This window comes from Mus caroli, unplaced genomic scaffold, assembly GCF_978045245.1.
Source record: "Mus caroli unplaced genomic scaffold, Mus_caroli_1 scaffold_15, whole genome shotgun sequence".
NCBI lineage: Eukaryota > Metazoa > Chordata > Mammalia > Rodentia > Muridae > Mus > Mus caroli.
In genome coordinates this window covers 88,601,063-88,614,834 of record NW_028227270.1, presented here as the reverse complement: position 1 = coordinate 88,614,834, position 13,772 = coordinate 88,601,063, and positions in this window count along the sequence as shown.

Here is a 13,772-nt window from a genome sequence, read left to right as displayed (position 1 = left end):
GAAATTTAATAAAATATAATATATATACAGAAGGCCTATCTATTATTGTTTGTCTATCTGGAATGGACTGAATGGTGATTCCTCCCCACCACTGAAAAAAAGAAAAAAAAGATAAGTCCTCGATCCTTGGAGACTGTAAATGTGACCAAAGAGTCTTTGCAGGTATAATCAAGAGGCACGTCTGGAGATGAGATCATTCTGGATGAAGTGGATAAACCTTAAGTCTAATGACAAATGTCCTTGAAAGAGGTATGCAGAGAAGGGACAGACAGAAACAGGAGGCCACATGACCACCACAGGCAGGTGGGAGTGGTGTAGCCCCAAGCCAAGAAACACCTGGAGCTCAAAACACCCTAAGTGGGAAAGGACGGCTTTCCCTAGGGCTTCTGAGGAGCAAGACTCTGTTGGTGAGTTGACTTCTGATTCATGAGCTCTGAGACGAAGGTTTCTGCTGTGTGAAATGAGTATTTATTTTGTTATGGTGGCGGTGTTAACCTCACTGCATTGCAACAATTCCTGACTATTAAAGGGAGAAAGAATTCACTTTGGTTCCTAGCTTTAAAGGGTTCAGTCTGTGTTGTGTGGTTCCATGTGCCTGGGAAGGATGTTGTGTGGTGGAGCATGTGGAAGAGGATAGATAATCATTTCATGGTGACAGGAAGCACAGTGTGCTGCACAAAGAAGCCAAGGAAAATAGCCCCCAAGGACATGGTACCAGTGACCTACTTCCTGCAGCTAGGCCCCACCTACTAAAGTTTCCTCAGTCTCCTAAAACCGTCCTATCACCTGGGGAACAAGTATTTAAATTGTGAGCCTATAAGGGATGATTTATATTCACACTATCATAGTGGCCTATAGGAAGCTTATCTATCATCTATACATATGTCTATATATGTCTACGTATGTATACATTTATCATCTATCATCTACATCTATCCTCTACCTTTCTATCGTCTATTTTTGATCTATCGACCCATTTCTATATTCTATCTTAATTGATTCTATCGTCACTGATTGTATACTTTCACTGTAGTTCTGCTCTTTAAAACTCACTCTTATTTCTTTAATTATAGGTATTTGCTAGTCATGGTGGCTCACGCTTGTAACCCCAACACTCAAGAGGCAGAAACAGGCACATCTCTGTGAGTTTAATGCCAGTCTGTTCCAGGCCAGCCAGGGATATATAGTGAGACCATATTTCAAAAAAGTTTTTTAAAAAAGCATATTTATCCTACATACTCTGAAAAACTTTACTAACTGAGAAAGAAAAAAAGAAAGAAAAGACAACCTCAGTAAATTCTAGCCAATCTCAATGTGAGGTATCTCATTTGTATATATATCTATATATTAAAATATAGACATATTAAAGATAAGCCTTGCTGTGTGTGCGCATCATCTCTCAGTACTCTTCAATGCTGTCTGTATCAGCAGTGAAATCTGTGTCTCCTCAAAGGAGAGGTAATGGTGCGAGTCAGCTCCATTTATTGCTCCTCTGATGACACCGTTTATTGATCATTATTTTCAGTGTCCTTATGACCTAAAAGTAAACAAGACAGTAACAGAATCAGAAAAGCAAAAGCTTCACAATGCCATCTGTTTTCTATTTTATTACTTCTTATTTCAATGAAGATTCAGAAGCCACCTCAAGTCCCCTAAGGCAGCACTCTGGGGTACTACTGGTCATCTCTCACCTGAGCTCTTTGCCCTCTTCTTCCTCAATTTGACACCTCAAATGTCCTCCTGGGTTTAGTTTATCACAGAGAAATTCATGCTTGTCTTGCGTATGCATTGTGATGTGACTAAGATGACAAGTCTTTGAAGGAATTCATGAAGGACAAGGCACATAGTAGGTGATCAAAGGAAGTAGACACATTTCTCGCTTGCTCCCTCTAGCTGTTGAGTGTTATTGTGGCCCTTACGATGATGCATGGTTTCACGGAATAATCATTCTCTAGAATTTCCAGCCACAGACTGAGGGAAGCCAGGATGACAGCATCAGGGCTCTTACCCAGCCCTTGCCACACACTTTTAACGTGGTCACTCCACTGTGTCTGTTCTCCAGGAGGGATGAGCTCATGTCAACGATGAGGGCACTGCCCAGTCCTTTGCTTTGGACTGGAAAAGAGGATGCCCAGAAGGGAGGAGGGAGCTAAATGAGAGAAGAAATGCCAGGAAGGGCTGTGTTCGTGTCTGGCCAGGCCCAGGCACACTTTTTTGTTTCTGAATTGCATCTGATTTTGTGGTAGGAGGTGGTTTGAGAGGCTGGAGCTCTGTGTACCGGGGGCTATCTCTGCAGAGCTCTTCCTTGTTCTGCCCTTACTCTTAAAAACCACGTGGGATGCCCCCAGTGAAAAGGGAACTTATCTTCCATGAAGTGTCCTCAAATGGTCCCAGAAGGGAGGAAGTGCCACAGACTGAGAAATGAGCACCACTCCCAAAGAAGAGTCTTGAGCCAAAAAGCCCATTTTAGGCTCTCTTAGATGGCCTGGAGTGACCTTCAGATATCTTTAGAGGCAGCTTTCTCTCATTCACAGTGTATATGGCAAGATATTACATGCTTTTGTACTGGAACAAGGAAGTTGGCCTCTTCTTATTTTTTGGGGGGTGGGGAGCTGGGTTTTTTGTTTTGTTTTGTTTTGTTTTTTAAAATTTGTTTATATTGGGTTTTTCGATTTTGTTTTTGTGTTTTAATGGAAAAATCAGGTCAGTCTGCTGAGGCAGACTTCTGAAGAGATTCAGGAAAGATAAAAGATAAATATGGGTGTAGTAGAGCACTTTGAACCCACTGTTGGACAGTAGCCATAGAGATGATAACCACTTCCCTTTGTTATTCTTCTCAGTCTTGGCACCTAAGCCCAGGCCATGTTCTTAATAGGAAAGATGTGAGAAGTTCAGACAACACTGGAGATGAGTATAGACAGCACCAAGCAGACGTCAGGCCTTTGTGTTGTCCTGACTACCTCACTATCTGTGCCGGCTAGTAGCTTGTCAACTTGACACAAACTGGAGTCCTCTTAGAAGAGGGAATCTTAATTGAGAGATGTCTCTATCAGACTGGGCAAGTCTATGGAAGTATTTTCTTAATTGATTGACAGGAGGGCTGAGCCCACAGTGAGCAGTGCCATCTCTAGGTAAGCCGTCCTGGGTTAGATGAAAGAAGCAAATCAAGCAAGTCATAGAAACCAGGCCAGTGAGCAGCCATTCTTCATGGCTTCTGCCTTTGCTTCTGCTCAAGGTCTTGCCTTGTTAGGTCTCTTCACTCAATGATGGACTACGTGACATAGAAGTGGAAGCCAAATGAACCCTTTCCTCTCCAAGATGCTTTTAGTTGTATTTATCATAGCAACAGAAGGCAAACCAAGATGCTAACTCAAAGACCTTGACGTAGTGGGTAGAGGTGAGTAACAGCTCACTTTTATTATTTTATTAATGTTTTATTTTATTAATAGTATTATTTCTCTACTACTGAAGGAACTAATGAATTGTCAACTTGTAAATGCAGTAGGTTTTTAAACACAACAGTTATGGTTCTAAATTTTAGACACTCTGAATGAATGTCTCCTGGAATAAAATCCTGCCCTGGGTGTGTATTGAGGCTGCTGATACTCTGTGGACTAGTCCCAGGACTGGGGTGAAGTGGATGCGACAGGGCTTCAGAGTCCCTTGGAAGTGTCCTTGGTGGTGAATCAGGTACTAGGAGGATTCTAGTTTAGCTGCAGAACTGGCAAATGGTTATAAGAAGCTGCACATGGCAGAGAGTTAAAGCACTAGCTCAGGGCCGTGCCTGGCACCTCTATGAAGCCCCTATCAACCAAGTTTATAATTTTCACTCTGCATTGTTAGGTCTCTTTGCTTGAAGAAAAATTTATCTTTTCTGAAGGTTTTGGCATTCAACTTTGAGGTCATAGTAAATAAATTATGTTTTCAATATTGATTGGCCCACCAGGGCCAATTCAAGGATGAGAACATAGATCAATTGGTCAGAGATAATTTTTCTTCATGGGAATCTTCATGTTTGATTCAGAAGTGAAGAACTCCAAGGTTATTTCATGAATTTGCATGGTGGTAACTACTCAGTTATTCTTGAGCAAAGTCAACCATCCAAAATTTTGGCTGACTATCAGGAGCAATGTCAGAAAAGTCTAAACAAAATATTTATGAGCTTCTTCATGTGCCCTGAGTTATTCCAGATAGCCAGGCCACACTGACACACTGACACAGTGCCCAGTGGTGCCATCCTTTAGCTCCAGTGAGCCTTGTGTTGATAATCATCATTTGGAGGACCACTCCCCTAGTTTCATGTCAGGTCAGGCTTATTATCTACTGATGAATATTGCATCTGTGACTGCCATATGGATTGTGTGCTATTGGGAAATCATTCGAATTTTTCAGATGCTCTGGGAGCCTGGAGCCATTTCTCAGATAATTAAATCCATAAAAAGCTTTCATTTTCCCCTCAATGATTGGAGTGCTCCAAGTGAGCCTAGTCTCTTTGGCCAAAACTATTATGATTGCACTGTGTCTCTACTTCTCTGGTCATATATCAAAAGAGACTTCCTTACTCATGTACATGGAGGTGACTATCGGCATTGAAGCTTTTTACATTGTAGGTTGTGACCTGACATTGGGTTGCAACCAAATGTGGGGGTTGCAAGAAATCTGGCAACAGTAAAAGGCTCTGATCATGCAACGATCTGAAATGAATCCGAGGTGTTTCTGGCCGTGCTCGCCCATGTTGCCATGTATGACGTCCCTGTAGCCTTGGTTCAGGACAGACAGCACACACATTTTGTTTTGCACACGCTGCCACACCACACAACTCCAAAGAACATGTCTTGGAACACTTTGGCTCAGATTTTTCAATTCTATACTATGAATTGCAGTGTTTGTATAATACATACAAAGTTTCCTGCTCTTATAGACACACAGCAGCTTAGTTTCTGAAAACAAAGCCTTTAACAGTTCCAAACATCATTTCTCAGCATGTGAGTATAAAATTATTATATCTTTTTGGGTTGTACTGTGTTGGAAATTTGATTTTAAAAATTGTTTGATTTGCTGGCTTAAGTTTATTTTAAAAAACTGATAAATTAATTTTGGCTCAGGATTAAGACAGAATTCTTGCAATTTCTAAAATGGCCCTAAACATATTTCATATTTATTTAATATTATATATTTAAGTGAAACAGCATCTTCTCAGCACTGATGATTATAAAATCCAAGTTTGATCAATCATTAAAACCTGTTAGAGATACTCTGAATCTTACCTCATCATATTAAAGCAACAGCTAATTTTTTATATAAAAAGAAACAACACCTATCTCCTGCATATGAAAAATTGCTTTCATCTTTAATAGGTGGTAAAATCACATATATAGCAAAATTATTTTAGTTTCTTATTTATTATTTTATTTCATCTTATTATTAGTTTCTTTAGTGATTTATTGTTAGTAAATGTTTGATTTATATAATTACTTATTTCAAATACCTCTCTACCAGGGGGTCCTATACAATTCTCAGGTGAAACATAGTGGGGAATAGCTGGAATTTGAGGTTCACACTATGAAGCCTCCAGAGTCTCACCCATGGCAGTTTTTCTTGCTTTTCTTCATGCAAACTTGAAACTCTACTGTTGTAAGTTAGAAAGCAATTACTCCAAGGTGGAGCTCACAGAAATGCCTACTTCATGACTTCTTTTTCATAGAGAGAAGTTCAAATTTTGGAGGATTTGGAAAAATGGCTGTCAGAGAATAATAGCTACTAACTTTATTGCAAATATAAGATATATATTGAATGTGTCAAGTCGTTTTCATTTAAACCTTTTGGCAACCTAACATCCATAGCATGAGAGTTTGGAGAATTTAATTTCCTTGCTCAGAGTTTTATAACCAGAACATGATGGAGTCTGAGTTTTAATCTGTAGCTAGAGGATGCTTGAGCATTCCTTGGTGTCTTTTCAATAAGCGATGATCAACATTACTGAAAATATGTCATTAGAGCATGCCAGCCATAAGAGGCTGGAAACAGCAAGGCTACAGTCCTGAGACCTACTCTCTGTACTGGAAAGAAGGAAGGAAAAGTGTTGCTCAGTGGTAGAGAACTTGCTTAGCATACAGGAAGACTTGAATTCTGTCACTGGCTGGTGGTGGGGATCTGAAAAGTCATCATGTCGATGTTATTTCAATCTATCAACTGACTTCTTAATTCTCTTCCCCTCTGTCTCCCCACTTTTCTTTGCCCTATTCTAGAATAATGCAACCTCTTTTAGGAGCCTTGTTGAAAAGTCACAAACATTTCACAACTTTCAATGAACTAGGCATGGTTTCTTTTAAACGATATTCTTGGGTAACTGGGTTCTGGGTAGCTTCAACAACTCTTTAATTTTTGCCAATGGACTGAAGAGAGGAAACTCAAGTCATTGGAGACACAGGGGCAAAGTCGAAGGCTTGGGGCTGGCTCTGGTTGACAGTATAGTCTTGCTCCAAGGACCTTAATTGGCTGATAGAATGATTGCTTTGGCCAAGGGTCCAATTAATACCCAAGATTGAGGATTGGTTTTCCAACCTCGGTTGGATGAGTTTCCTGGCAAGAAAAGGCTACCACTGTAAATTCAATTCACGTCCTTAACTCCGCACCCACTCTATAATGTAAGGAGATCACTGTCTGGTTAATTCCAGACAAGGCTCTGTGAGTAGATGGGAATTGGGTTTTTCAAATTTGAAAAAAATAAAAAAATAAAAAGGGATAAGTGAGTGTGAGTTTTATGTAGTTACCTTGATGCTCCATCTCGTGGAAAATGTACTAAATCCCAACAGCACAGAAAGCAGGATGGCGAACTGAAGCACAGTTAGGCTGGAGGTTTCCTCTTGCTGGGAATGATCCAATCCATGGCTTACTGTGACTGCCATCCAGTGGGCCCAGTGGAATCACAGTTGGAGCTAGAAACCAAAGTCACTCAGCCCTGTGTGAAAGTGGCGCAAGATGGCGATGTGTTGGTGGAACCAGAGGCAATGTGGATCTATAGAGGAGAGGGTGGGGCCACAGGTTTGGTCTTTAGCTTTGAAATGTACTCCCTACACAGCTAGGACTTAATCCTAATGCATGAAGTTGACATGACAATATCTCCTTAGAACTCTGCCACAAAGATCCCATTAATGAATATATAAATATATATGTATATATTTACATATATGTGTGTATATGTATATACATATATATGTGTGTATATGTATATACATATATATGTGTGTGTGATTATGTGTATATGTGTCTATATATGCATATATATGTGTATATATATACATTTAACTACTGTTAGAGCCTTTTGCTTACCCAGGAACAGCTGCTGCCAATTGGTCTGACACTATGCACTTTGGTAACGAGCCTGTATTGGAGAAGCACAGACAGCCTCTTGCTTTGCTTCCAAATAACAGCAAATTCCCTGGGCAACAAACTTAAGAGCGTGGCGTAGTTTCCCACTCTGCTTAGCACCTCTGCAGACGAGCTGTCTCAGAGGCTGACTTGCTATGTACTCCCCCTGAATGGACTGCGGGCTGCCCATTCAAGCCCAGCTCCTGTTTCTAAGGCTTCCTCATTTCCTTGCCCTTTTTCTGGTTTACCAGATGGGATGGATGAAGTCTTCTTATTACAACATCTTTCCCTTCTACTTACTTTGACCTGATTTAAAAGTAGCAAGTCACTTTATTTGGGCTGCAGGAAAGAGCACTAAACCAGATGTTGGGTGACTGAGATTTCTGGAAGACATTCCTCCCCTTGTGTTCAACCAGACACGTGATACATGAAGTAGGAGCCCCTGGCATCCAGCCACAGGCCCCTGCTACAGCATGTGTACTCACTCATGCCTCCAATCACTGTCCAGAGGGCCAGCTGCTTCAGCATCTGCCTGCTAATCATTCTCTGGTGTGTTACCCAGCCTTCCTGACTACTCCGTGTCTGCAGGTGGGTCATGCAGTAGCTGAGAGCAGCCGCTTTGCCGGGGAGAATCTGTTGATCCTGGAGTTTGTCAACTTCCAATCCTGTCCTAGTCTGTCATATTGTTTCCAAAAGAAAGCAAGTAAGTTCAAGACTTGGTACTTTTATCTTCGATTTCTTAAACAATGTAGAAAGACAGCAGGATGTTCTTTATAAGCTATTGCTGGCCCTGGACTTTGCAAAGGCCAGACGTCTCAAATGCTACAGAACATTGATTGTCAGCTACCTCTCAGTGTCATCCCTAGAGCTTGTTCATCCCTAAGCAGTCCTAGTCCTGTCTTCCCCATCACTGGCTCATTAGCTGAGCATACTATACCATGCACATATTTTGCTTTGCTTTGGAGAAATTGGAGTATAAGATAGACATTTATCTGCCTGTTTGTTCATTTAACCAATGGGTACTGAGTATATATTATGTGATAGGAACCATCATGGAGACTATGGAGAGAAGATTGAGTAAGAACAACTATGAGCATATGCACCTTGATGCTTACTGGTGGGACATTCAGAGAGGAAGCCAGGGTAAACATCAGGCACAAAAACAGCTCCCTGAAGTCTGCAGAACTTTCTGTGACAAAGATGAGAAAGAGCTGGTGGTGTGGTTGTTATGGTTTGAATATGGAATATTCCCTATAGGCTCAGATATTTGAATATGGGGTCCCCAATTGGTGTTGCTATTTTGGGAGATGGTAGATGCTATTTTGGACATAGGATCTAGCTGGCCAGATGTAGGCTACTAAGGGGGAGTATAAATTGTCCCTGACCCGTTGAAATATGAACAAATTGCATCACAAGATGAGCTGCCAAAAACAAACCTACCTAGCCACCACAGTTGACTGTGTTCCCTCCAACTGTGAGCCAAAATGAACCTTTCCTTAAGTTGCTTCTGTGTGGATTTGTAAAGATACTCAGGGAGGAAGGGAGTAGAGACATGAACTCTAGGTAGACCTGAAAGAATCCAGTCCTATAATGGTGGTAGGCTTTGAGGAGACTGAGACATATTTAGGTTTCTCTGGGGATCCACTAGGGATTGTCAGGATCCTGACTGATGAAGGCCTCTCAGGTTAGACGAGGCCTTGTGTAGACATTTTCTCATTTATGGAGTTGTATTGCCTCCCCCATATCTCCAGATCCTTGACTGCTGGGTGGAATTTCCTGGATGGGTCTAGCTTCTAGATCAGGGTCTGTTCCATTTTTTTTTTTAATATTTTTATTACATATTTTCCTCAATTACATTTCCAATGCTATCCCAAAAGTCCCCCATAGCGCCCCCCACTTCCCTACCCACCCATTCCCATTCTTTTGGCCCTGGCATTCCCCTATATTGGGGCATATAAAGTTTGCAAGTCCAATGGGCCTCTCTTTCCATTGATGGCCGACTAGGCCATCTTTCGATACATATGCAGCTAGAGACAAGAGCTCCGGGGTTCTGGTTAGTACATCATGTTGTTCCAACAATAGGGTTGCAGATCCCTTTAGCTCCTTGGGTACTTTCTCTAGCTTCTCCATTGGGAGCCCTGTGATATATCCAATAGCTGACTGTGAACATCCACTCCTGTGTTTGCTAGGCCCCGGCATCGTCTCACAAGAGACAGCTATATTTGGGTCCTTTCAGCAAAATCTTGCTAGTGTATGCAATGGTGTCAGCGTTTAGAAGCTGCTTATGGGATGGATCCCTGGATACGGCAGTCTCTAAATGGTCCATCCTTTCATCACAGCTACGAACTTTGTCTCTGTAACTCCTTCCCTGGGTGTTTTGTTCCCAATTCTAAGAAGGGGCACAGTGTCCACACTTTGGTCTTCATTCTTCTTGAGTTTCATGCGTTTAGCAAATTGTATCTCATATCTTGGGTATCCTAAGTTTTGGGCTAATATCCACTTATCAGTGAATATATATTGTGTGAGTTCTTTTGTGATTGTGTTACTTCACTCAAGATGATGCCCTCCAGGTCCATCCATTTGGCTAGGAATTTCATAAATTCATTCTTTTTAATAGCTGAGTAGTACTCCATTGTGTAAATGTACCATAATTTCTGTATCCATTCCTCTGTTGAGGGACATCTGGGTTCTTTCCAGCTTCTGGCTATTATAAATAGGGCTGCTATGAACATAGTGGAGCATGTGTCCTTTTTACCGGTTGGGACATCTTCTGGATATATGCCCAGGAGAGGTATTGCTGGATCCTCCGGTAGTATTATGTCCAATTTTCTGAGGAACCGCCAAACTGATTTCCAGAGTGGTTGTACAAGCTTGCAATCCCACCAACAATGGAGGAGTGTTCCTCTTTCTCCACATCCTCGCCAGCATCTGCTGTCACCTGAATTTTTGATCTTAGCCATTCTGACTGGTGTGAGGTGGAATCTCAGGGTTGTTTTGATTTGCATTTCCCTGATGATTAAGGATGTTGAACATTTTTTCAGGTGCTTCTCTGCCATTCGGTATTCCTCAGGTGAGAATTCTTTGTTCAGTTCTGAGCCCCATTTTTTAATGGGGTTATTTGATTTTCTGGAGTCCACCTTCTTGAGTTCTTTATATATATTGGATATTAGTCCCTTATCTGATTTAGGATAGGTGAAGATCCTTTCCCAATCTGTTGGTGGTTTTTTTGTCTTATTGATGGTGTCTTTAGCCTTGCAGAAGCTTTGCAGTTTCATGAGGTCCCACTTGTCAATTCTCGATCTTACAGCACAAGCCATTACTGTTCTATTCAGGAATTTTTCCCCTGTGCCCATATCTTCAAGGCTTTTCCCCACTTTCTCCTCTATAAGTTTCAGTGTCTCTGGTTTTATGTGAAGTTCCTTGATCCACTTAGATTTGACCTTAGTACAAGGAGATAGGAATGGATCGATTCGCATTCTTCTACATGTTAACAACCAGTTGTGCCAGCACCATTTGTTGAAAATGCTGTCTTTCTTCCACTGGATGTTTTTAGCTCCCTTGTCGAAGATCAAGTGACCGTAGGTGTGTGGGTTCATTTCTGGGTCTTCAATTCTATTCCATTGGTCTATTTGTCTGTCACTATACCAGTACCATGCAGTTTTTATCACAATTGCTCTGTAGTAGAGCTTTAGGTCCGGCATGGTGATTCCACTCAGAGGTTCTTTTATCCTTGAGAAGAGTTTTTGCTATCCTAGGTTTTTTGTTATTCCAGATGAATTTGCAGATTGCACTTTCTAATTCGTTGAAGAATTGAGTTGGAATTTTGATGGGGATTGCATTGAATCTGTAGATTGCTTTTGGCAAGATAGCCATTTTTACAATGTTGATCCTGCCAATCCATGAGCATGGGAGATCTTTCCATCTTCTGAGATCTTCTATAATTTCTTTCTTCAGAGATTTGAAGTTTTTATTATACAGATCTTTCACTTCCTTAGTTAGAGTCACGCCAAGATATTTTATATTATTTGTGACTATTGAGAAGGGTGTTGTTTCCCTAATTTCTTTCTCAGCCTGTTTATTCTTTGTGTAGAGAAAGGCCATTGATTTGTTTGAGTTAATTTTATATCCAGCTACTTCACCGAAGCTGTTTATCAGGCTTAGGAGTTCTCTGGTGGAATTTTTAGGGTCACTTATATATACTATCATATCATCTGCAAAAAGTGATATTTTGACTTCATCTTTTCCAATTTGTATCCCTTTGATCTCCTTTTGTTGTCGAATTGCTCTGGCTAGGACTTCAAGTACAATGTTGAATAGGTATGGAGAAAGTGGACAGCCTTGTCTAGTCCCTGATTTTAGAGGGATTGCTTCAAGCTTCTCACCATTTACTTTGATGTTGGCTACTGTTTTGCTGTAGATTGTTTTTATCATGTTTTGGTATGGGCCTTGAATTCCTGATCTTTCCAAGACTTTTATCATGAATGGGTGTTGGATCTTGTCAAATGCTTTTTCCACATCTAACGAGATGACCATGTGGTTTTTGTCTTTGAGTTTGTTTATATACTGGATTACGTTGATGGATTTCCATATATTGAACCATCCCTGCATCCCTGGGATGAAACCTACTTGGTCAGGATGGATGATTGTTTTGATGTGTTCTTGGATTCGGTTAGCAAGAACTTTATTGAGGATTTTTGCATCAATATTCATAAGGGATATTGGTCTGAAGTTTTCTATCTTTGTTGGGTCTTTTTGTGGTTTAGGTATCAGAGTAATTGTGGCTTCATAGAATGAGTTGGGTAGAGTACCTTCTGTTTCTATTTTGTGGAATAGTTTGTGAAGAACTGGGATTAGATCTTCTTTGAAGGTCTGATAGAACTCTGCACTAAACCCATCTGGTCCTGGGCTTTTTTTAGTTGGGAGACTATTAATGACTGCTTCTATTTCTTTGGGGGATATAGGGCTGTTTAGATCATTAACCTGATCTTGATTCAACTTTGGTACCTGGTATCTGTCTAGGAACTTCTCCATTTCATCCAGGTTCTCCAGTTTTGTTGAGTATAGCCTTTGGTAGAAGGATCTGATGGTGTTTTGGATGTCTTCAGGATCTGTTGTTATGTCTCCTTTTTCATTTCTGATTTTGTTAATTAGGATGCTTTCCCTGTGCCCTCTAGTGAGTCTGGCTAAGGGTTTATCTATCTTGTTGATTTTCTCAAAGAACCAGCTCCTTGATTGGTTGATTCTTTGAATAGTTCTTCTTGTTTCCACTTGGTTGATTTCGCCCCTGAGTTTGATTATTTCCTGCCGTCTACTCTTCTTGGGTGAATTTGCTTCCTTTTGTTCTAGTGCTTTTAGGTATGTTGTCAAGCTGCTAATGTGTGCTCTCTCTAGTTTCCTTTTGGAGGCACTCAGAGCTATGAGTTTTCCTCTTAGAAATGCTTTCATTGCGTCCCATAAGTTTGGGTATGTTGTGGCTTCATTTTCATTGAACTCTAAAAAGTCCTTAATTTCTTTCTTTATTCCTTCCTTGACCAAGGTATCATTGAGAAGAGTGTTGTTCAGTTTCCACGTGAAGGTTGGCTTTCTATTATTTATTTTGTTATTGAAGATCAGCCTTAGTCCATGGTGATCTGATAGGATGCATGGGACAATTTCAATATTTTTGTATCTGTTGAGGCCTGTTTTGTGACCAATTATGTGGTCAATTTTGGAGAAAGTACCATGAGGTGCTGAGAAGAAGGTATATCCTTTTGTTTTAGGATAGAATGTTCTGTAGATATCTGCCAGATCCATTTGATTCATAACTTCTGTTAGTTTCACTGTGTCCCTGTTTAGTTTCTGTTTCCACGATCTGTCCATTGGTGAAAGTGGTGTGTTGAAGTCTCCCACTATTATTGTATGAGGTGCAATGTGTGCTTTGAGATTTACTAAAGTTTCTTTAATGAATGTGGCTGCCTTTGTATTTGGAGCATAGATATTCAGGATTGATAGTTCCTCTTGGAGGATTTTACCTTTGATGAGTATGAAGTGTCCCTCCCTGTCTTTTTTAATGACTTTGGGTTGGAAGTCAATCTTATCAGATATTAGAATGGCTACTCCAGCTTGTTTCTTCATACCATTTGCTTGGAAAATTGTTTTCCAGCCTTTCATTCTGAGGTAGTGTCTATCTTTTTCTCTGAGATGAGTTTCCTGTAAGCAGCAAAATGTTGGGTCTTGTTTGTGTAGCCAGTTTGTTAGTCTATGTCTTTTTATCAGGGAGTTGAGTCCATTGATATTAAGAGATATTAAGGAAAAGTAATTGTTGTTTCCTGTTATTTTTGTTGTTAAAGTTGGCATTCTGTTCTTGTGGCTGTCTTCTTTTAGGTTTGTTGAGGGATTACCTTCTTGTAGTTTCTAGGGCG